The 22,058-nt window shown below is 42.1% G+C and overlaps 1 protein-coding gene across 1 annotated transcript in view; it reads right to left on the reverse strand.

Moving 5' to 3' along the window:
- LOC310930227 (transcription factor SOX-6-like) overlaps positions 1-12,485 on the reverse strand; it is a 79,031-nt gene extending 66,546 nt beyond the window's left edge. The window contains exon 1 of the mRNA XM_083893144.1: positions 12,426-12,485. The gene's annotated coding sequence lies outside the window, so the exon portion shown is untranslated. The remainder of the gene's footprint in view (positions 1-12,425) is intronic.
- Positions 12,486-22,058: the final 9,573 nt, after the last annotated feature.

Genomic DNA, 22,058 nt, shown 5'->3' on the forward strand with positions numbered 1-22,058 from the left:
GCAACGATACAGAGTAAACCATTGAAGAGACCACTGAAGACCAAAGTCAACACTCGGTGGCTCAAAAGGAGCGTTTGTCTGTTAACTCCAGCTCGCGGTAGTTAGACGACCAGGTCAGTGTGAATATTTTGTTTCTTCTTATCCTTAAAGTAGACCACATTGTCCAGGTAGGTATTCCATCACATTAACTGTTGCATTCCAACCAATAAAAGAGCAGACTTAGCCACCGTAGCTAATAAACAAGGCGACGTTGTATGATGAAGGCCCTATCATCCTTCTGCACGATTAAATATGTTCATTTTCCTTTTCAGACATGAGTTATGAGTCAGACTATCAGTGATCGTGGAGCCTGTGAGTCATTTTCTTATATCATTTGGTCGATTACTGAGAAACACTGCAGAACCTTGAGATTTCAGTTTGAACGAGGCAAAAGCTTGATGTACTCACTGTTTGAATTTTTCCAAAAAGAACTTCCCTTCCTCATTTAAATCAGCATCTGGCTCCATAAAATTAACTGGACTTTTAAGGCTTTTTAAGTCATTTAGCTTTCATTCATTCACTGTTGATATAACATCCTGTAAACATTGATTTGCGTTGCATCAACCTTCATGATTTAAATCCTTTCTCATCGCACATTACAGGAGGAAGTACACACCACCAACCGGTCCTTATTATCTCACAGGTGCTTTTCTATCTCTTTGGGGACAAACATAATGCCACAAATAAGATAAGCTTGTTACACAAGTTGTAAGCTTTGTTGTGCGTTGACCTCTCCATATGCAGAAGCTGTAAACAAGGAGAAATTGTATCAACTCAAGAATTGAGATGAGTGAGGATAGCCTCTTTACATGGAAGAAAAACTCTGTATCATCTTAGAATTTAGCATTAAACGTGGGTAGAATGCAAATGTGTTTACTCTGCTTTATGCCAAATAAAATACGCAGATTAGGAAATCAAAGCAGGACACATTTGCAAAGGGTTAAGTTACACAAGTGTCATTGGCCGTCTATTTCAGGGTGACATCAACAGTAGAAAGTCATCATAGAAGCCTGTGGCAATACGACAGCTGCCCTCACACATTTTTCAGAGTGACTGCATTAGCCCTGAGGCTGTGCCAACGAAAAAAAGTGAGCGTCGCTAAATAATTACAGGAGTGAAGGGTCTCACTGCAGCTGAGAACAATTTTCAAACACCCGTGTTTGCTGTTGTGCAGCATTGTTAATTTACTGCATTTGTTCATCCCTGTTTAATACGTATGACATGTTAAGTTAAGATGACATGGGGGCACAGGGGGGACTGAATTGCTCTCAAAAAAAACCACAAAGTGGATAACTGTTGTAGTAAATGTCAGTTCTCAGTCTCAGCTGTTGACTTGAACAATATACAATCAAGGCATTATGGGAGCTCACAATGTATCCTACATAAATCTGCTGGACAACAAAGTGCAGACCTTAAAGGGAGCAGAGGAATTAAAGTGCAGGAATGTTGTTTTAGTTTAGTAACTTTGATGAAAGAACGTGTAAATACTTAACTTACGGCACAACAAAAATGATCTGAAACGTGAGTGCAAAAGAAAGCAAGTCAAATTAGAACTTGCAGGGTGTAACATCATCTCCAGGAGAATCCAAACAGGTGGCTTTTAGATCACCCAAGAGGCTCGAGAGCCCGCTAATCCCAGATTAGGACTGACAAGTCATTTCACTGGACGGCCCCATTGTAATCCCAGTTGCCTCTCTATCCTCTGACAATGAGCTTTGTTCCCTATCTGCGAAAGAGCTTCGGAGATTTCCGCAGCTTTGTTAGCATGGGATGTCTGCATTATTCACAGCCACGCTGCTTTTGCTTCGTCAATAAACAACATATTTGTATTCAATTATTGATCGGCCTGAAAGCGTAATGTGTACAGATGGTTCCAACAATTCATCTGCGCTCCCGAACACAGGATTTAATTTCCCTTCACTTTGAAATGTAATTACATTTTTAACACATCGTCAGTTGGTGTGACCAGATGGTTTTACAACACAACAAAATGCTTCCATGTCAAAGTTCATTCAGTGGCATGAAGTCATGTTTCCATTCACACAAACGCTCATCATGTCTCTTCCTCTTGGAGGTAGAAATGCGCAGGATATGTGTATTAATACTGATCTACAACTTTCACTTGAGGACCTTTAAGCTGATGTTTCTTTCTTTTTCTTTTAAAACTTCAAAAAGCTTAGATTTTCCATTTGAATTCATGTGAAAGCTCTAATTTTGTGTTAATAAATTCACCTCACTCTTGAATGTATCTAAAAAAAAGATGATAACACCTGATAAAATCGGTTGTGTTGTCCTGCTTTATTTTAAAGGTGATGAGGCTTTATCTAATTTTCCAATGTGGTCATTTTTAGATTTTTCAAATTTGTTTGATTTATTTGTATTATTATTATTATTAGTAGTAGTAGTAGTAGTAGTAGTATTTATGTATTTATTTATTTTTAAAACAGGTTTTCTACCAACTCGATTCAATCCAATCACAGTTACTTAACAGAATTTTTTTTTCTTCCCACAAAAAAAGCCAAATCTACATTTTAGCTTTCTTGTAACCAGGAGGGAAAAAAGGTAGTGACAACAAGAGGGGAAAAGGACTGGGACAGAGTCATGCTTCAGACCTGAAGAACAGGCGTGGACAGTGATATCTCTTCGTCTCTCCAGTAATTGTATGCTAAGATTTAAGGTAAAATTCATTTATCCTGTTTATTATGACTTATCCTATCTGTAAAGCAGTCAAACTTATCCACTCTGGACATTCTAGTGGTTGCAGAGGTCTGGTCGTTTCAGCGCTGAGCATCATGAAACAAATCTCCTCTCCACACAGTCTGTCTTGTTTGAAAGTTTCAAGCATGTCAGTGTCCCCTCAGCATGTCGAGCCATCACAATCCACGCTAATCCTTTCCACAGTGTGTCCCCTGATCTCGCTGGAGCCAGTGTGTTTAGCTGTGTGTGTGTGTTATGGGAAACAGGTGGCGTGATGTTAAGTTGATATAATATACCTGATACCATGGAGAGGCCACCTACATACTGTAGGAGTACAGCGTATGAATGTTACTCAGTGAACACAGAGGGGCAGAAATGTTCTGTAGCCAGGAAAAACACACTCCGTTTCAGACCTGAGTGTAACGAGGTGTGTTACACGGTGTCTACTGCACAACTTATCCGTCGTCCATTACCGGCACACAGCTAATGTGCATTGTTGCCAGCAAAGCCGAGCCATGTAAAGTGTTAATCTCACTGGTCACAGCAGCTGTTGTTCACATGGGATTAAGCCTTTGATTCCACGCAAATATTTAAGACTCAGGTGGGGCTGTGTACACTGACATGACATGAGTGGAAAGTCTCTGTGTATGAGGCAGTAAATATTTTTTCTAATTTTTCAGCTTCGTCATCAAATAGTGAAATAACAGTATCTGCAGGCATTAAAGTTAGTTTTAGAAATAGGAGAGGAATTACGAGGAGAAACGGAAAGACATTTTTGGAAATGACTACAACACAAAGTCACAAAGCAAACTCACTCTGTTGCTGTTCAGTGTAACACTTTGTCGTCCAGCTGTTCAAATTTGTATCACATTAACTATCCTACCAGGATAAAGCCCCAAATGAGACTCATGCAACACTTTCACAGTTGCTGGAAGCAGCATTTAATAAAGCAGTGAACTCGCTCTCTCGAACAATTTCTCTCTCCATCGTAGCACTGCGCTTACAGGCTGTAAATCACAATTAGGAGGTTCATTAGATATGGCTGATTTATGAAGACGTCGGACTTGTCTCTGGAACTCTCCACTGTATATTAGCTGACTACGAGATCTCATACATAGTTATGAGACATGCTGTTTACTGTATGGCACATAGGGTCATATGCCAATAGACATTAATTATTGAGTAAGACTCCATAGGTTAAATTATTTGCATCTAGATAATAAATCATTTGCATTTGTATATATATATCGTCCCCCCCCCCCCCCCCCGTGCACAGTCCGCAGTTTTAATACATATCTCGTAATCGCAACAAATTGGCGACAGCATCAGAACTCTGTCTCTATTATCAGCAAGTTATCCAGCGTTTGAACGGAAGCCAAGCATTTTGGGAGCCTCATCCAAAGGCTTTAACATACACTCGCAAGCTGTTTGCCCTCTTCAACGCACTCACACACAAATTTGGCCCGTGTTCATATCACAGTAACTCCAGTCTTGAGTGTCTGTGGCTCACATAATACAGTATTGTCTCCCCCTGTAAATCAAAGTGTATTTATCGCACTGCAAATCAGCTATTGTCAACAATGGCCTGTAAACACAGGAAACAGATAAAGTGGTGCATTCATGTCAGACAGTAATGGTTCTCTTAGTGTGCAGTGTGTGTGTGTGTGTGTGTGTGTGTGTGTGTGTGTGTGTGTGTGTGTGTGTGTGTGTGTGTGTGTGTGTGTGTGTGTGTGTGTGTGTGTGTGTGTGTGTGTGTGTGTGTGTGTGTGTGTGTGTGTGTGTGTTGTGCTGTACCACGCCACGTCGTTCACATCTCTGACCTGCTATTCCTGTCCTGCCAAGACTAAATGACTGAATTCACTTAATTACATTAACATAAGAAACAACTGTACAGAAACATCCTGAAACCACAATCAATAGCTTTTGATTTCCAAAGCAGCCCTTCATGAAACTAGGCCTGCATCCAACACCATTTGTTTCTGTCTTTTTTTTTTTTATGTCTTTCTCTCCAGTATGCCTGCTCATCCCCTGGCACCCAACCGGCTGAATCACTGAACCTGAAAAGAACTGTGGGAATAGTTCTAGATTTGTTGCTGCTTGAACAGGTGAGCGCCGACTTGTTCGGGCCTATTTATAGTGAGTATGAAATCCTATTGTTAAGAAGGGAGGAGGTTAGGAGGCAAATTAGGTTTTGCAAACACAGGATAGATGTGAAGAAGAGATAAAAAGAGAGAGAGAGAGAGAAAGACTTGGCTCAGTCCAAAACCCTTCCTGTTCTTAATCTAGACACTCATCTAGAGGAGAGAGGATCAATTACATCGAGCCTATGTGCATTCCTTTAAAACAACATGAAGATAAACATCACAAACAAAATCTGTCGTACACTCTTAGATATAAAAGTGCTCAGGAGAACCATATAAGGTTCTTTGGCTTGTCCTCATAGGAGAACCCTTTTTGGTTCCAGGTAGAACCTTTTTATAAAGGTTCCACCTGGAACCCTTGGTGTTACCAAGGACTCTTTTAAAACACTTTATTCAGGAAAGGGGTTTTAAAGTGTTCTCTGGATCAAAATGGTTCTTACTGGAACCATTAGTGTTACAAAGAACCCTTGAAAAACCTTTTCTTCGGGAAAGGGTTCTTCAGAAGCAAATGGTTCCAGGTAGAACCTCAGCCCTTGTAGAAGAACCCTTTTGGAACCCTTATTTCTAAGAGTGTAGGTGTGTGTATCTGCAAATCACTTTCAAATAACACGAACGTTCAGACGTATCATGAGCACTTTTTTCAACGTATACTATAACAGTTTGTTGTCAGTTGTGACAACAACTGACTTGTGACTAATAATTAGCTTTATATATATATATTGTATTTTTACTCAAAGACGCTTAATTAAGTGTAATAGCAGATTAAGAAAAGTAGGTAATTTTTCACGGAAAGTTAAACAAAGAATTTGAAAAAGGATTGATATCTAAGTTGATGATTTGCTAACTTGTTTTGCATACAACAGTTACAGCGAACGTTGAACAGTGAAACCTAAACGGCTAAACCACACAGGCGTGTGCGTGTCCTCACACACACACACACACACTTTTCCTCTCGACGATTCCTGGTACATGACTAATTGATAGTGACACAGAACAAAGGGGCAGATTACGGGATTTGAGTGTGCGAGACACAGCCACAGGTCAGGACGCGGTTTAGTCTCTAACTGTGATTATGGACGAGGAGGTGTCACCAGGGGACACAGCCAGAGACGACGTATCCGCTCCCTGCTGGCCTGCTCCTTTTAGTGCAACTGTGTCAGGTCTGATGAGTGTGTGTGACGCTTGTGTAAGTGCCTAAATCTACGCTAAATTTACCATGAGTGTCGGCAAGAAAAGTGACAAAACAATGCATTAAGGCTCCAGTATATGTGATGTAAACATTTTAGATGATAGCTCCAGTGAATGAATCCTAAAGTTCAGACACATCTATGAAGAAAGACATTTTATTATTAAGTCAAACCAGGGCTTAGAAAGAGAGACCAGAGAAACTGTGAAAAAATACTTAATTATGTAACTCAGTGCATGAATTATGGCTCAATTATGTCATTAGTTTTAGTCCTACCTCTTTATCAGCATGGCTCTTAATTGCTCTATGGATCAGTTGATTTTGAAGCAAAGCAGGAACGATGTCATCCGTCCGCTTTTGCTACAATGGGGCTCATTGGATTAAGTTAGAGCAGGCTTTGTTAAAAGCTGGTGCAAATCTAATCAAGGGAGAGACCTCAATTATGCTAGCATGTACTTAAACCAACAGATCACTACCAATGGAGGTGTGTGTGCCTGTTGGAACGTAATAAGGAGCCATTAAGGCCAGTTAATTTAGGCTGATGCTTTAAAAAAAAAAAAAAAAAAAGCTTCTAGATGCGATACAGGATGTTTTCTCTTTTGAGAATACTGCAATGATGAAAATGTGATGTTGCTTGTGTTGCTGTTTGGTGCTGAGCTGCGTTCAGGGTCACTAAAATAGTGTTCAGAAATGGGAAGCTGCCACAAATCTCTTAGAAACAGGTGTTGCATTGCAGCAGAAGTAATTGTTGCAGAGAGAAGGCACTTAGGCTCTGACCTTCCCTCTTTCTACCTACATGGGCAACACAGCATTCAAAGACAAATCTGCGATTTTTTTATGAGGTGTTGACGTAAACCAAACTGCTGAAAATCACTCTATTCCAGATATGGCATGGTGAAGAATGTAAAAAGTGAAGCGTATTGTTTGGAGATAAGGATACAGTGGATCACTGTGATCTAAATCACCAGGTGGTGTTTCTCTGTAACGCAGAGCACGACAGCTGAATTTGACCCTGACCACTGCCCTGCGTGACCTCTAACAGTTAAAACAGGAAGCAATTGTCCCGATTGTCAGCAAGTCTGTTAGCATTCCTCAGCAAAACACCTGACGTACAAGTAAATACACGCTTGTCCCCAAAGATATGGACACATTCTTGTGGAAAGTCTATTAGTGAATTCTGACGTGTTGTTGCGTCGTCTGCGTCAGTGTAGATACAGGGAAGCTGGACTGTGCTTTCTGAATGTTTTATTGCCAGTTGTGAAAACTGAGAGGAAACTTCCCTTAGAATCTCATAAATACGCTTTACACTTGCTTTTATGAAACACTTTGTGCTTTCACAACATTTTAGGACAGAAACCATTGAAACTTTTGGCAAAATGATTAAACTGCAATCATTGCGGTCAGTAGAGTCTCAGCTGCCGAGCAACTACGGGTTGCCAGTTACGTCAGAAAACTAAACCTAAAAGACCCTTGGTATTTTGAATTTGAATGTAGTAACTGTTTTTGGCCACATTCTTAAATATGGCACCTTTAAAGACTTTTTACTTTTTATTCTTTGTAATTGTGTATTGTATGTTTGGATCCCTGATCCTTTCAGGGAGTGGATCCCTCACCTGTGGTTCTCCCTAAGGTTTCTCCCCTGTTATAAGGGATTTTTCCCTGGTAGTTTTTCCTTACCCTGGTCGAGGGTCTAAGGACAGAGGATGTTACCAACCCTGTCAAGTCCCGTGAGACAAACTATGTTTTGTAAACTGTGGGCTATACAAATACATTTTTGATTGATTGGATTTGCTTTTACTACATATAGTTATTTTCTAATTTTCTCTATTGAACTGCATTATGGTCTCTTATACTTTTGAAAAAGACTGTTTCAGGAAATGTCAAAGAAGAAGAAGATATTGAGCATGTGCTATACAAACACAGAAAGATTGAACAAAGCCCGGACAATCTAGGGAAAGTGCAAGAGAGAGGTACGAATATGACATCATCATTTTCCCAAAGCAGGCTATTGGTTGTCTACACGAAAAATGTGAGGCCAGCGTTTTTGAGATTTTCCCACTCTGGGACCTGTGTCCAAAAACTAGAGTTTCAGGTCTTCTTCCAAAATGCTGGTTGGAAAAATAAAACTCAAATAGGTACTGCACCAGCTATGGTTCAACTCCAATAAGGAAACGTTGCTGCATTTCTGTTGAATGTCCACTAAAATGCTTCTATGTAACCACAAGATCCACCTGAAATGGTCAATAGGTCATTGCTCATCAAATCCCACAAAGTCCACAACAGATGAATGCGGTGAGGATGTTTGGTGGTTAGGTGAAGCAGGGTGCTACTGAAAAGCAGAACGCATCCTCGAAGAAAACCCATACAGTGGGTATAACAAAGGTTAAAGTATAGTTCCGACTTCAAGTCGCTCACCTCCTTCTTTCTCTCTTAGTCTCCCAGTCTACCCAGTGCATTACCTCATCAGAGGAGGATCTGCCTAAAGCCGCAGCGGTCACACAACAGACAAAAGCGCTCATCTCCAGGAAGCCGCTGCCGCTGCCTGTGGTTTTGGAGAGAGGAGAAGAGAAGGGAAAAAGTGACTCAGCCCCACAGCTCCTTTCTTCTCTCTGCCGACTTAGGGATAAATGAAGGGATAGAGCACAGGGGGAGATAATATTTAGAGCAGGCCCCATTTCAAGGGCAATAGAATAGAGAAAGTGGGGTATGAGCTTGGGTGGTTTGGGAAGTAGCCATGAGAGTCAGTCTATACTGTCGCTGGCAGCAGGCCTCGTACCGTACCGTGGATTTATGTGTAAGTGGGGAGGCCCTGCCGCTGCAGCTCCGGCCGCTGCAGCTCCACGAGCCTCTTCAAAGCAAACCAGATGGGCCTAAGACGGGATGTTGATGAGGCATGAGTGTGCAAAACGCAAACACACATGCGAGCACAAACACAAATAAATTGACACAGACTGCAGCCCGACAAACAACTAAATGCATAACACACAAACATATGTATTTGTCGCACATGTGCTGGTGAGCTGGCCCACATGAATGAACGACTGAATGTGCTGACGGAGAGCGTGGTGTGGCGTGACTTCACCTCTCTTTTCCCACCGTTAAAGAAGTTCCCTGCCGCAAACTTGCAAAGCATTCTGTGCACTCTGAAAGGGACATTTCATACGTGCGGACAAATCAGATAAATGATGTCCATGTCCCAGGTCAAGAGGACATAATAGCGCCTTTAACATAAGGTTAAGCAATGAGAAACTTCACTTAATTGTGTTAGATGTTGCCCATTAGCATTGCTGATTCATCTTACACTGTAACACAGTGAAGTTCACATTCAAAGCTGAAGTAGAAAGGAACCGAGCAGTTTTAGAAGCAGCCAAACAGGTAACCTCAGCGGGTTCATTAGCTCATTAGCTCATTAGCTCGCCACAAATCATCCCAGCGGCTGCTTGTTGTCTGGTCACTTTTCTAACTCTTTGCAAATGACTGTCATTACTGCACCGTTACTGCACTGTTCACCAAGCAAGCTCCAAATCTTTGCTTCTTCACTACCACTTGCAGCTGAGATTAAACGGTGCTGGTTTAACCCATTGACTGAATATCTCAGATAAACTACACACACACACACACACTTGATCTTGTTTTCTTAGAGCAACACAGGACAAATTTGGATAAAGACATATACATTTTAATCTAGTTCTCCGTGCAATATTCAATAACAACATGTGTCAAGACAGATTTCGTAAACTGCCCACTGACTTTGGATCATTCTAAAACATTAGTCATTAGCCATTGATCCCGCAAATCCTTCAACACAGCACCGGCAGTCTTTCTGCCAAAGTCTATAAACAAAGATTCCATAAATCTTCGCTGTCATGACAGGACCCGTGCCCTATAAAGACTGTAATTCTGTTAGGAGGGTCCACCTGTCATCTTACCACAGCGTAATTCAATTTGAAAAGCAACTGCATGTTAAAAGAGACACAATAATGTGATTTCAAGTTTCCAGATAAAATGATGAAATTAGGAAGTTTGATGGAATTAGAAATGAGTTTATTATTATTATTATTATTTTACAGCAGTTTAGCGGTTAAAAAAATTTATTTAACTGAGAAAACAAAGATCAGAGATAAATGATGTTCTTAATCAGTATTGCTCAACTTTTGTTGATGTGCAATATTCTTACAAATCCATGATACATTTAAGAAAATGAAAATCAGATATTTGATAGGGGATTATTTACACGTGCCATAAGTCACTTCTTTGAAACTGAGCCCCTGAACAACCAGCAGGACTCAGATTATCGCCCACAACAGAACACTGAGGCTCCTCTGTCCACTCCTGCCTGTCAGAATCAAACAGGCCACTTGTTGACCTAGCAGTGACACAGCTCAAGGGCCACTAAAGAGGGCCGTAATAAGTATTCTTAAACAGGGGGATTAGCCAGATGGTCAGATCACTCTTTTCTCCAACCACTCCCATCTCATACGTCTCTCTCACCTCTGCTGAAGCCATCACCATGGGCCGCTGCAGCCTCACCAGCCTAATTTCAGCTCGTGTTACCTACGGCACTATTTGACTCTAGATATAATCTTTATTGCTCACGGAGAGAGAGACTCCATTAAAAGGCATTACTGTAGGTCCTGGCGTTGAAAGCTTCCTGGAGTGATGCCTGCATGTGCGAGAGTCTTTAAAAGACCCCTTTCTTCGCCCGAGTGAAAGCAGCTATTGAGGGGCGCACGAGGCAGAATGCTAACTGGAGTGGTGGTCTGCGTTCTGTGTTCTGTGTGTGTGTGTGTGTGTGTGTGTGTGTGTGTGTGTGTGTGTGTGTGTGTGTGTGTGTGTGTGTGTGTGTGTGTGTGTGTGTGTGTGTGTGTGTGTGTGTGTGTGTGTGTGTCAGTCAAGGCTTACAAAAACTGAAGCTGACTCTGTGCATGCCTCTGTTCCCGCCGTCGGCACACACACAAACACACACACACACACATGCACACACACACACACACACACACACACACAGGGAACATCTTGTCGTAGGATCACCAACTGTGAGAACTCAGTACCCTAGGACTGGACCAAACCCATATTTAAATTCTACCTTTATTATCATCTCAACTACATGTAACTGCATATTGTGCTGATGTCCTGCTATTTCTGTCCACAGACAGACAGACAGCCACCTGCCAGAGTTCTCAAAACCACCACTATGGTAGAGATACACTACCGTTCAAAAGTTTGGGGTCGCTAAGAAATGTCTAATGGTACATGGCGTTAGAAGGCTATTGGATGATTAGAAAACCCTTGAAAACCCTGGTGCAATGATGTTATGTTGCTGGATGTTGCTGGGTCTTTGACGAAAGGGCAAAATTATTATTTTGAATAAAAATCATTATTTCTCATCTTGTCAATGTCTTGACTATATTTTATGCAACTCTCTTAATGGAAAACCCATGCATTGACTTCCCTTCATTAGGACGGCGACAACAAACCATTTTGTTTAACCTTAACTATAACCAGTTAATACCCAACCCTAACCGCACCTGAAAGGGCAACTTCACCCAAAGAAATATAACGTTTTTTTTACTAATTTCCAGAGCTAAATGTGTTATTCTTCATATCATCAGACAGTGGTTCTGAGATACATGTCTCATTTCCACAACAACAGAGGACATTGGGATTGAAATTTTTTTTATGAAATTGACAAAAAGTCACTTCCTTCAAAGAAAATCAAAGCCCTGCACTGCCCTACACCTACACTTTTAGAAATAACGTTTTTTCTACAAGGGCTGAGGTTCTACCTGTAACAATAATGGTTCTAGTAAGAACCATTATGATCCAGAGAACCCTTTAAAACCCCTTTCCTGAATAAAGGGTTTTAAAAGCGTTCTTGGTGGAACAATCCAAAAAGGGTTCCAGGTGGAACCTTTATAAAAGGAGCCAAGAAGGTATCTCCTATGAGGACAAGCCGAAGAACCTTATATGGTTCTACTTGGCTTTTTTATTTCTAAGAGTGTACTTACTGTGTTTCGTTCAAGTTTAATGAGTAAAAGATGTGGAAAAAATCTAATGAATAAAAAAGAAACTGGTCAAATTTAATCCGACAAACACATAAGCATCATAAGGATTTTAAGGTTATTCTTCAAACTGCCCTTTAACTCAGAAAGCAGATTCTGCCTCCATGAGGAACCTCATTAAGGACTATGGGTCCTGAAAAGGTCAGTGTTTAAGACAGAAAAAGGTAACAAAGTCATGTTGCAGTTGAGGCTGATAATAATAATGTGATGGAAGAAAACGTCCAGAGAGCCAACAGAAGCTCACACAGAAGCTCATTGTTGTCGTATATTTGTATTAGTCAATGGATGGGGAAAACTTACAGAAATAAGAGACTTCAACTCCAACACCCTCTTCTCACAAAGTCGGTGACTTTTAAATTCATGAACGTCACCTGGAAAAGAAGAAAAACAGAGGAAAACAAATATTATCTTTTTGAGATCACAGGCAGAGCTCACATTTACTAAAGGAGTCAGATCACAAAATAATATTGTGTGCCATTATAATTCCTTCCTAAGTATTTGACATCCAGGTAAGTATAATTTCACTTTTCAATGAAATGACATTCCTATAAGGATGTTGTCGTTGACATTCGGTGAACCAACCCTTTAACAGAGGAGCGTGTTTCCATACAAATCAGGAAACATTTTAAATGAACACTGACCAAAAAAAAAATGTTCACATCACAGCAACATTTGATTTGGAAAGTGTTTCTGGAACCTGTAGTGAATACCTTCTGGTGCCACCTGAGACCGTTCTGCAGTGGACGTTGGTTGGAGACAGAACAGAGGTGCTGTGTGGTGAAGCTGCTGCAGATCCAACAGAGGATCACTGTATTTCTCTCACAGTGAGTTTCACTGCACAGACTCAGCCACGCAAAAAAAAACCTAATCAATGGCAGAGTGATTCTTGTACTTGTAAATTTATCCAAATGAGAGCAAGAAAACAACATTATTAGCGGATGAAGAGATTGCCTGCCTTCACTCTGATTCTGAGCGCTCACCTTATTATTGCCTCGCACGCAAACAGGAACACACTACAAACAGCCATTCCCTATGCCAGGGTCAGAAAAGACAAATAATTAAAGAGGTCAAACTGCCCATCACTTTGAAGACAAGAGCAGCATGAGAGGCTTAATTGAGAGAGGAAGGCCACTAATTAAATAAAGAAATAAAGAAGAGAACAGGATACAGAGAGCAGCGTTTCCACAGAGTAACACATCTGTATAATGCTATGCAACGCGGCCCCCGCCTTAACGCAGCATCTAAATTGTACAAAGACTGCAATACAAACATGCCTTTGATTCGACAATTTGAGGCTAATTGAGAACAATGAAGAAAAAAAGAAAAAGGCCCACACTGGGCGTCTGTGATCTTTTATTCATGCACTGAATCAACCAAATGATTCTCTGGGATGCATTTTCCTCTCAGGGCACAATTAAGGGCCGTTCTGACCGCAGCAACTCAAAGGCGAGTCGGCTCAGAAGTTTGTTGAGATGATAATAATAATAATAATATTGATGATGATAATAATAGTAATGATAAGAAATTGTCGGCGGAAAAAAAAAAACACACACTTGGAAACATCGCTGCAAACATTTCTACAGAAGACAACTTTCTCTCCTCTTCTAAGAAAGAGGAAAGACAAAATCGGAGAGCGGCCAAGGCCTCCACCAAAAAAAAAAGCCACTTTTTCAATCACTTGACTGTGAGTTGAAAACCCATAAGTGCCGCTTACACTCTGCAGCGCTCGCTGACCCGTCTGAACATGTTCCAGATGTCTTCAAGAACCAGTTATTCCGTCCGCCCCCCCCCCCCCCCCCCCCCCCCCCACACACACACACACACACACCACCGCCTCCTCCTCCTTCTTCTTCTTCTTCCCTCCATTCCTCCGCTGCACATGCCTTGCCGCTCATCTGCAGATGGCAGATCTGACACCTGGAGGATGCTGGGTAATCAGCGAGACAGCTGGCTGCCCAGTCGAGGCCAGTCGTTCCTCACATACACACACACACACACACACACACACACACACGTTCACGGCTACCTTGCTGACGTGTACGCGCTCGCACTCGCGCTAGCATGCACACATTCTGCAGAGAACGCCTATAGCGGTGCAGCATATGTTAATAAGTACATGTGGAGCGTGGAGCACACCGCTGCACACACCTGCTTTTATGGCGAGCGCTGCCTCTGTGGTCACACTGTACGTACGAGTCACCCTCGGACAATGCAACAGCAGGCGTGGTGAGGATAACACACTCTTAAACAATACAAAGTTTTATCAGTTATTGTAACTATTCTGAGAGCAGGAGTGCTACAGTCACCGAAAGGTGTGGCAGCAGTGTTTATGAATATAATTTACAATACCTGGCCCATTTAGACTTTCAAGTCCCTACATGTGCACGTTAACCCTTTATGAGCAGAAGAAACAATCCAAACATGCGAGGTGAACACGGCTTAGAACAGCTTGTCGGAATTATTCATCTGAGGGACTGAATTTGGAGACACGTGAGTATTTGCGAGATCAATCCTCTCCATTTGTGTCGCATAGGAGGTGATGAAAAACAACTGTCACACACTGAGACCCGTGTGATTATGTGATTTTGCAAATATTTGTCATCATGTCAGACGTGTTGATATAAGACAAGAAACCTGGACCTGTAACAGAAAACAGTCACAGTCCTGAAGAGAGAAGAAGGACTACACGGCACCAGTCAGCACTCGGACAACACGCATTTAGAGATTTGTGTTGTTGTTTTTTGCCATACGTACACCACCGTTGAAAAGTTTGGGTGCAATATTGGGCACAACTCACACTTTTATTCATCCAAAGAGTTGTAAAATGAATAGAAAATATATCAAGACATTGACAAGAATAGAAATAAAGATTTTTATTCCAAATAATAATTTTGCCCTTCAAACTTTGCTTTTGCAAAACTGCACAAGGGTTTTCAAGGGTTTTCTAATCATCCAATAACCTTCTAACGCGATTAGCAAACACAATGTACCATTAGAACACTGGAAATGGGCCTCTACACACCTATGTACATATTCCATTAAAAAACAGACTTTTGCAGCTACAATAGTCGTTCACCACATTAACAATGTTAGAGTGTATTTCTGATTCATTTAATGTTATATTCATTGAAAAAAGTGCTTTTCCTTCAAAAAATAAGGACTAAGTGACCCCAAACTTTTGAACGGTAGTGTGCACATTATGTGTATTTAATGTTACTTTTGTCCTCTTGTCCAGCACCGGTCACTACTCTCCTCATCCACCTCAGAGGGAGGAGCTGACATTGGAGACCCAGGCTATAAAGCCATTTCAGGCTCCTCCTGACAACTGCAGGAAATAACAGCTACCTTTTTGGCCCACTGTCCAACAGCTGTAAAACAACACATGTTATCCCCGTCCCATTGAGCCAGCAACAAAAAAAACAAAAACGCACCTGTCTGGAAGCGATCCTGAGAAAAACCCAACGCAAGTCCAGAGCCTCGTTTTTTGGCAGAAGCAAATGGCGTAGCAGATTGTAACAAGAGAGGTAAAGGATGCGACTTTATTATATTCTGCGCGAGGCCTTACACCTGCACAATGAATGCACACATTCACGCGGCAAAATATGCACAGTCCCCCAAACGCTGTCTTGTGGCAGCTGTCAGTGCCACTTGTGCAGACACACTGGAGTAAGAACAATGGAACTCTATGAGACAGAAGCGCTCTCAATGAGCTTAACGCCACATGAGGCTCCGTGCTGCCACTTCCATGTCTGCGCCACAGGAAAACGCAGAATGGGTTCAGCTAATCATACGCTAGAATGATTTTTAGTTGACCCATAAATGATGAGCTAATAGCACACGTTGACTCTCAGGACCACTGGTCATGTTGTACAAGGCCTCGTAATGTTTCACTTATTACTCCATGGGCTTTAAGAAGACACTTTTACTGCATTTTACACTTCTGTCTAACCTTTTCCCCCCCAAAAAAACAGATACCTTGATCTTCAAATATGTTGAATAACAAAATAATTTAGCAGTGATGGTGGATTACGTTCACTGGTAACATATTTTTCCCACAATCCTCGAAGAGTGACATCCTAAATGCCAGGGTATGTGCGAAACAAACGATGTTGTCTGGGCATGTCAGAAATGTTTATAGCTGTTCTGAATGGCCACAACTGGAGCAAAGACGATAACAGAGAGGGCGAAAACACAATAAATGTCCATATGAAACTAAGACTGAATGTATTTAAAAGAATTGCTGCTATAGTTTTTGTTCAATTGTGCATAAAGAAGTAAAGTTAAAATTCCTATTTCTTTTTTCAACCTTTCACACTTTGACATTCTTGGTGTAAAGTGGCTGTGACTGTCAGGTTGAGAAAATCTTGTAATAATGTTAATTGCAAAGACTTTAACAAGAGAACCTGGGGGTGTTTTTGCGTTTTTATCCCAACAGTGACGGTACATAAAACATCTCCGCTTAGATGTTTTCTGGTAACGTTGATTAAAAGACAGGGGTTGCAGATATGCATGTGGGTGGGCAAACCGCGACTCAGAACACCTTTAATAAGTGGAACAAGGGGGAAAAGGATGTTTGCATGAGTGGAAAGCTTTTGTGTTTCCCTCACAAAAGACCTAGGTGAACATTACAGAGGCCTAAGTGACAACTTGTATTCTTTCCAAAGTTGTTGTGAACATGAAATATCGCTAAAGGGTGTGAGGGAGCGAGAGGGTTGGTAGGGGCAAGCACCAGCACATACATCTAGACCTCACCCCTCTGCTCGCTACCCTTAGGAGATTACATTATGGTGCTCGCCATTGTGCCACTTCTTCAAGACAAAGCCTGTTCCACTGTGCAAACAGTGCGCCTTAGAAAGATTGTAAAAACAAGAGGTGAATGTCAAAGGCAGAAGTGAATAGGATCTCTCCCTTCTTTTGTCAAGCCGGCGAGGTATGCACAAACACATCGCTGTGTGACAGAGAAGAAAGGAAGGCCTTGTGAGGAAAGGAGCCAGAAAAAGTTGGAGCGTCTTTGCATGAAAAGGCCAATATCGTGAGAAGTCGCCTGGCTGACTCCTGTGTCTATATGAAAGCCCACCACATGTATTTGGAAGTAAGACCCCCGAAAACACGCCGAAGACATTACGCTCCAGACAAAACACGGGGTCGGAACGATGACCCGTGGCTGCAACAGTTTGCAGTGGAAGAGTAAAATAATGTTTGAAGACCAGTCCACCAGGCCGGAGTCAACTCTGTCACGACTCAAACAAGGCTTCAACTGTCAGGGGCAATTAATGAGGGCGACCTCAGCTCCCTCTAATTTACAAGGCCAGCACCAGCCTGTAATTAATTGCTGCGTGCATAAATGTAAATGAGTCCAGTGGGGAAGCAGAGAGAGAGAGAGAGGGGGGGGGGGGGGGGTAAAAAATGCCTGTCAGGCCAATATTCCAGCAGGGAGCAATCTGCGAGAGAGGGAAATGATTTAGAGGACAGCGCACAAATCTGCCGCACAGTAGAGGAGCAGTGACTGAGTGAGTGAATGGAGGCTTGTCAAGGTGGACCGAGTGCTTGTCAGAAATTGCTTTAAAAAAAAACAAAAAAAAACAACAACCAACAAATATAGAGAATAAATGTCAACTTTTTCTCCACCCCCATGTGTTTACAGTTTGCATTCATATGAGAAACATGGGTGACGTAAAATTTTACACAAATCTTTAGAGTGAGTTTTTCCTTGACTAACGAGTGCCTTTTTGTGTCCACAGCTAAAACTAAAAGACTTCTCGTCTGAGATTAGGTCTGGGAGAGTGATTGCATCGCTAACAGTTATTGATCTCATCGGAGCGCCATTATTCAGTCCTTGGCATTTTATGACGCTACTCATATTTGATCTCATCTCAAAGTTGGAGCCGATGGAAAACGACGGACTGCGCACGTTTGCAAAACCCCTGATGGTGAAAAAACGTGGAACTGGGTGCACGGATTACATCTGTCAAGGAACGACTTTAATGACTAGTCAGCTGGACAAGTTCTGACTGGGAACGCTCTATATGTCAAAGAAATCCAGACATCATTCTTTTCAAACGCGCTAAGTGTTTTGGATTTGTTCACTCCCCGCCTGAGCACACCGTCGCCATCGCTGTATCCACGGAGCGGCATAATGACAGAATACGTGTGAAATCAAAGCGAGGCGCACACGCAAGAAAGATGTAATCTTATATGCGGCAGCTACAATAGCAGCTCTAATTCATAGAAATCTCCTGTGCATACGGCCATTTGTGTGAGGAAAGAGGCCAAAGAGAAACCATTGTCCAGTGAAAGTTCTCTCTCAAATATCAGAGGAAAATAAAACACACACACACACCTCACAGAAGCGTCTCTATGACATAAGCTACAGTGCTTTAAAAAAAAAAAAAAAGTCAAATGAGATTTTCCCCTATAACAGGCCTCCAGTAATAACAACTGACATCAGCCTATGCACAGTATGTTTCCCATATTGCACACGGTGTAGACTACAGTGTTCGCTCCTGGAGAATGAGACTAAACAGCTTGCTGAGGCAGCACTTTTCTCTCTCCAGGCCCTGCAAACAGGGGGGAACCTCCTCTCCAGGGACTGTGGCAGAGGGCCATTTTATTTGGTTACACGTCGGCCGCGAGCCAAGACAAATTAGCTACCCCCTCACACAATACTGTGTTATGATTGACCTGATTGGTCATTTCCAAAGCCTCGTCTCAGACGGAGTAAAGTTTACCCCCCCAAAAAAAAAAAAAATCTGTGATTAAGATTAGATGAGCAGAAATGTTGCACCAGCTGGGCTCGCTGGAATGGCTGTAATTCTCCTCACACAATTTGCACACACACACACACACACACACACACTGCGCTGCTATCATTAAGTGCATCAGCCTTGAGTGTGAAACCTTCTGGCACAAATGTCAGCAGAGGCCGCGACGCTGCCAACCGTCCCACCGATGAAAGTATTTGGGATTACGTGGCTGAAACCTGAGGTCTGATCCCAGTCGGCTATAGCGCGACTCCTCTGCACGCACGGCCATCACTGAACACCGACGCTCCACGCTTCTGCTAATCCAGCAGCGTGCGCGGAACACAGTATACCGTGTACTAATAGTCATGTCATTTTTGAATACTTGGCCATGCAGGGCGCTGTAGCCTTGAGAACTTTATTACACATGGACACAACCTGAAGAAGTGATCGCATGAAGACGTACTATCTGTCAAGGCACACTATTTCTATTCTGGGCCTCATAGTCAACGCTCAGCCTCCCTCATTTTCTCTCTTTCTTCTTCTTCTTCTTCTTCTTTTTCGACTGTTGCCTCTATCTCTTCTCTCCAAGACGAGCATGCACATTTACCACCATCTCATGATGACAACAGCTCAATTAAAGGCTTCTTTGAGGCCTGGAAACCATGGTAACGCCCTGCGTAGACAAGCTGGCAGGCGACCAATTGGATTTGGGCTTTGGCTTGGTGGGTGGGACCATGTTATCCTGGCACTCAGCGCTTCACCACAGGGTCATTTCAGAGGCCTCGCACCCCGAGCCATGCTGCCACTCCCCATTACTCCAAACCACTACAAGGGGGAAAGTGAAAGTTAGCCTTACCGCTTTCAGAGGAGGAGGGTGACACTTCAATAGAGGGGAGGAGTCGGCGAGAAGCAAACTATAAGTGCAATGTAAACATGGGTTCATTGTAAAAGCACACCAGGTTTGTTTATAGTTGTTGTTTTTACTATTATTATAAAATTTTTAAGTTATCATGAATCAATGTTGCTTAATTCAGACACACGATAATGTGCACCTGTGTCTGCAGAGATTATAAACTGGATGAATTCATAATGGGGAATAAAGGTCTTTGACAGGCTCAGGGTCATAATCTAACCTAGTTTGTGAAATGCATCAATATAAGATGGTTTATGACTGAAGAATATTTAATTATATACTGTATGAGTCATATTCTAGATTCAAATCTGAAGATCATTTTTGTGGTTTGAAACACCACAAAATACACACAAAAAAGAAGAAGAGAGGTGTGTCTGTGTTCTTCTCTGTTCCCTTTTTTGTTGTTATTATCTTGTTTCAAATGTGTTTGTGCAGGCCTTAGAAAGCATGTGTGTGTGTGTGTGTGTACACTGTCCAAGGCGAAGCACAAAAACACAGTGGTGTGTGTGGTTCTGATTTGTCAGTCTGCACAGCGTTCACCACTTTCAGCAGCTCCCACAAAGTGGTCTCAGAGAGGCGAGCGCAGAGAGCAGCACAGGAGGCCTTTTCTTAGCCACAAACATCTCAGCAAATTTCCTTTTTTTTTTCTATTCTCGTGCCGTGGATCTGGAAACAACTGCTATTAAAACATCTTTGTCGGAACAGTTACAAAGAGCTGCGGCAACATATTCACCAGCATTCGACAGCCGGCATTCGTCCAAAGACGTAGAGCAAATACTATTTTCTCTGTTTGTGTTCATCTATAGGGAGTGCCAGAGGGGGCGGGGCTTATGTGTTGTGACAATTCAAAAAGTCAGTTTGACTGCCAGTGACACAAAAGATCCATAAATCCATCTTCAAACACTTTCATTTGATTGTGAAAACTTCGCGAAGTGAACCCCACCCATCTCGTTCTTAATAAAACAAACCGAGGGGGTGTTTGCCAATGTCACCTACTTTCTCATATTGACACACTGAATTAAGTATACACTGCAGGTCCATGTGGAAGTCAGGATTCATCTCCTTATGTTTGTTTTGCATATTCACATTTCTTAAAATGATGTGTGGAGTTCAGATCGGAACTCTGAAAATGCATCGGTGTTCACGCTCTTAACTCCAACCCCTAAAACGAGCAGAGGGTATAATCTGATATAGCAGCCCACGCTTTACTGAATGAACTGGAGGAATCTGTCTAAAAGGTCCTGAAACAAAAGCAGTGCACTGACTGCAGCTTTAATGGCACTCAGTTTCACAGACAGTGACTCAGAGACAAACCAAAAACAGTCTTGCTTTTGTTGTGTGAGTGTTTCAGAGGGAATGAAGACGCCGCTGCAGCCAGAAGAACTGAACAACTCAATAGTTTTACTTTAGAAAATTAAAACAAAATTAAAGCCACTGATATCATTTTGGGTTCGCTGAAAAAAGCGAGGCAGTTTTTTTTTTTTTCACCCCATATTTGAAGATGACGATAACAAAATGTTAAGGCTTTTGACTCTGAGATCATCTTTCTCCACTCTGCAGCACTGTCAGTGTCAGTCACCTGCTCTCACCCTACAGTCTCACCACAAACACCAAACCTCTCTAAACTCAGTGAAGGAGACGGAGAGAGGGCGACCATGGCACTTTATATCTGTCGTTTGAGTAACTGTATCTTGTCCCTAAAGTGGATCACATCGACTTTTCTTGTCTTTCTTTTTATTAATTTTTTTAGTGCGCATGATCACATCCATGTGCAAATGTTTGCCGTGAGCTGCAAACGCTGCAGGGGGAGCAGCGAGTGTGACGACAGCAAATGTACAGTATGAGCTGAATTTCTGCTACGGATGGACTGATTATCGGCGGCCGATAAGAGATCAATTTATTTATTTATTTAAAATTTAAGTTAACTTTATGAGAGATGCTGCCGAGAATGTGAACTACCTGCACTTTTTGTTTTTTGTTTGGACTTAATATATATATAATATATTGAAATTTTGGAAGCAAGAAGACCCGGGTTCCTGGGTTCGAGCCCCGTTTGGAACAACTTTGTGCTTGTTCTTCCTGTGTGTGCGTGGGTTTTCTCCGGCTTCCTCCCACAGTCCAAAAACATGCGATATGGGGATTTGGTGGATTGGTCAGTCACTCTAAAATTGACTGTAGGTGTGAGAGTGTGAGTGAATGGTTGTTTGTCTCTATATGTGACCCCCTGTGATGGACTGGCAAACTATCTTGGAAAACTTTATGTACTATAGAAAACTT

This window comes from Microchirus variegatus (genome assembly GCF_963457635.1).
Source record: "Microchirus variegatus genome assembly, chromosome: 8".
Taxonomy (NCBI): Eukaryota; Metazoa; Chordata; class Actinopteri; order Pleuronectiformes; family Soleidae; genus Microchirus; species Microchirus variegatus.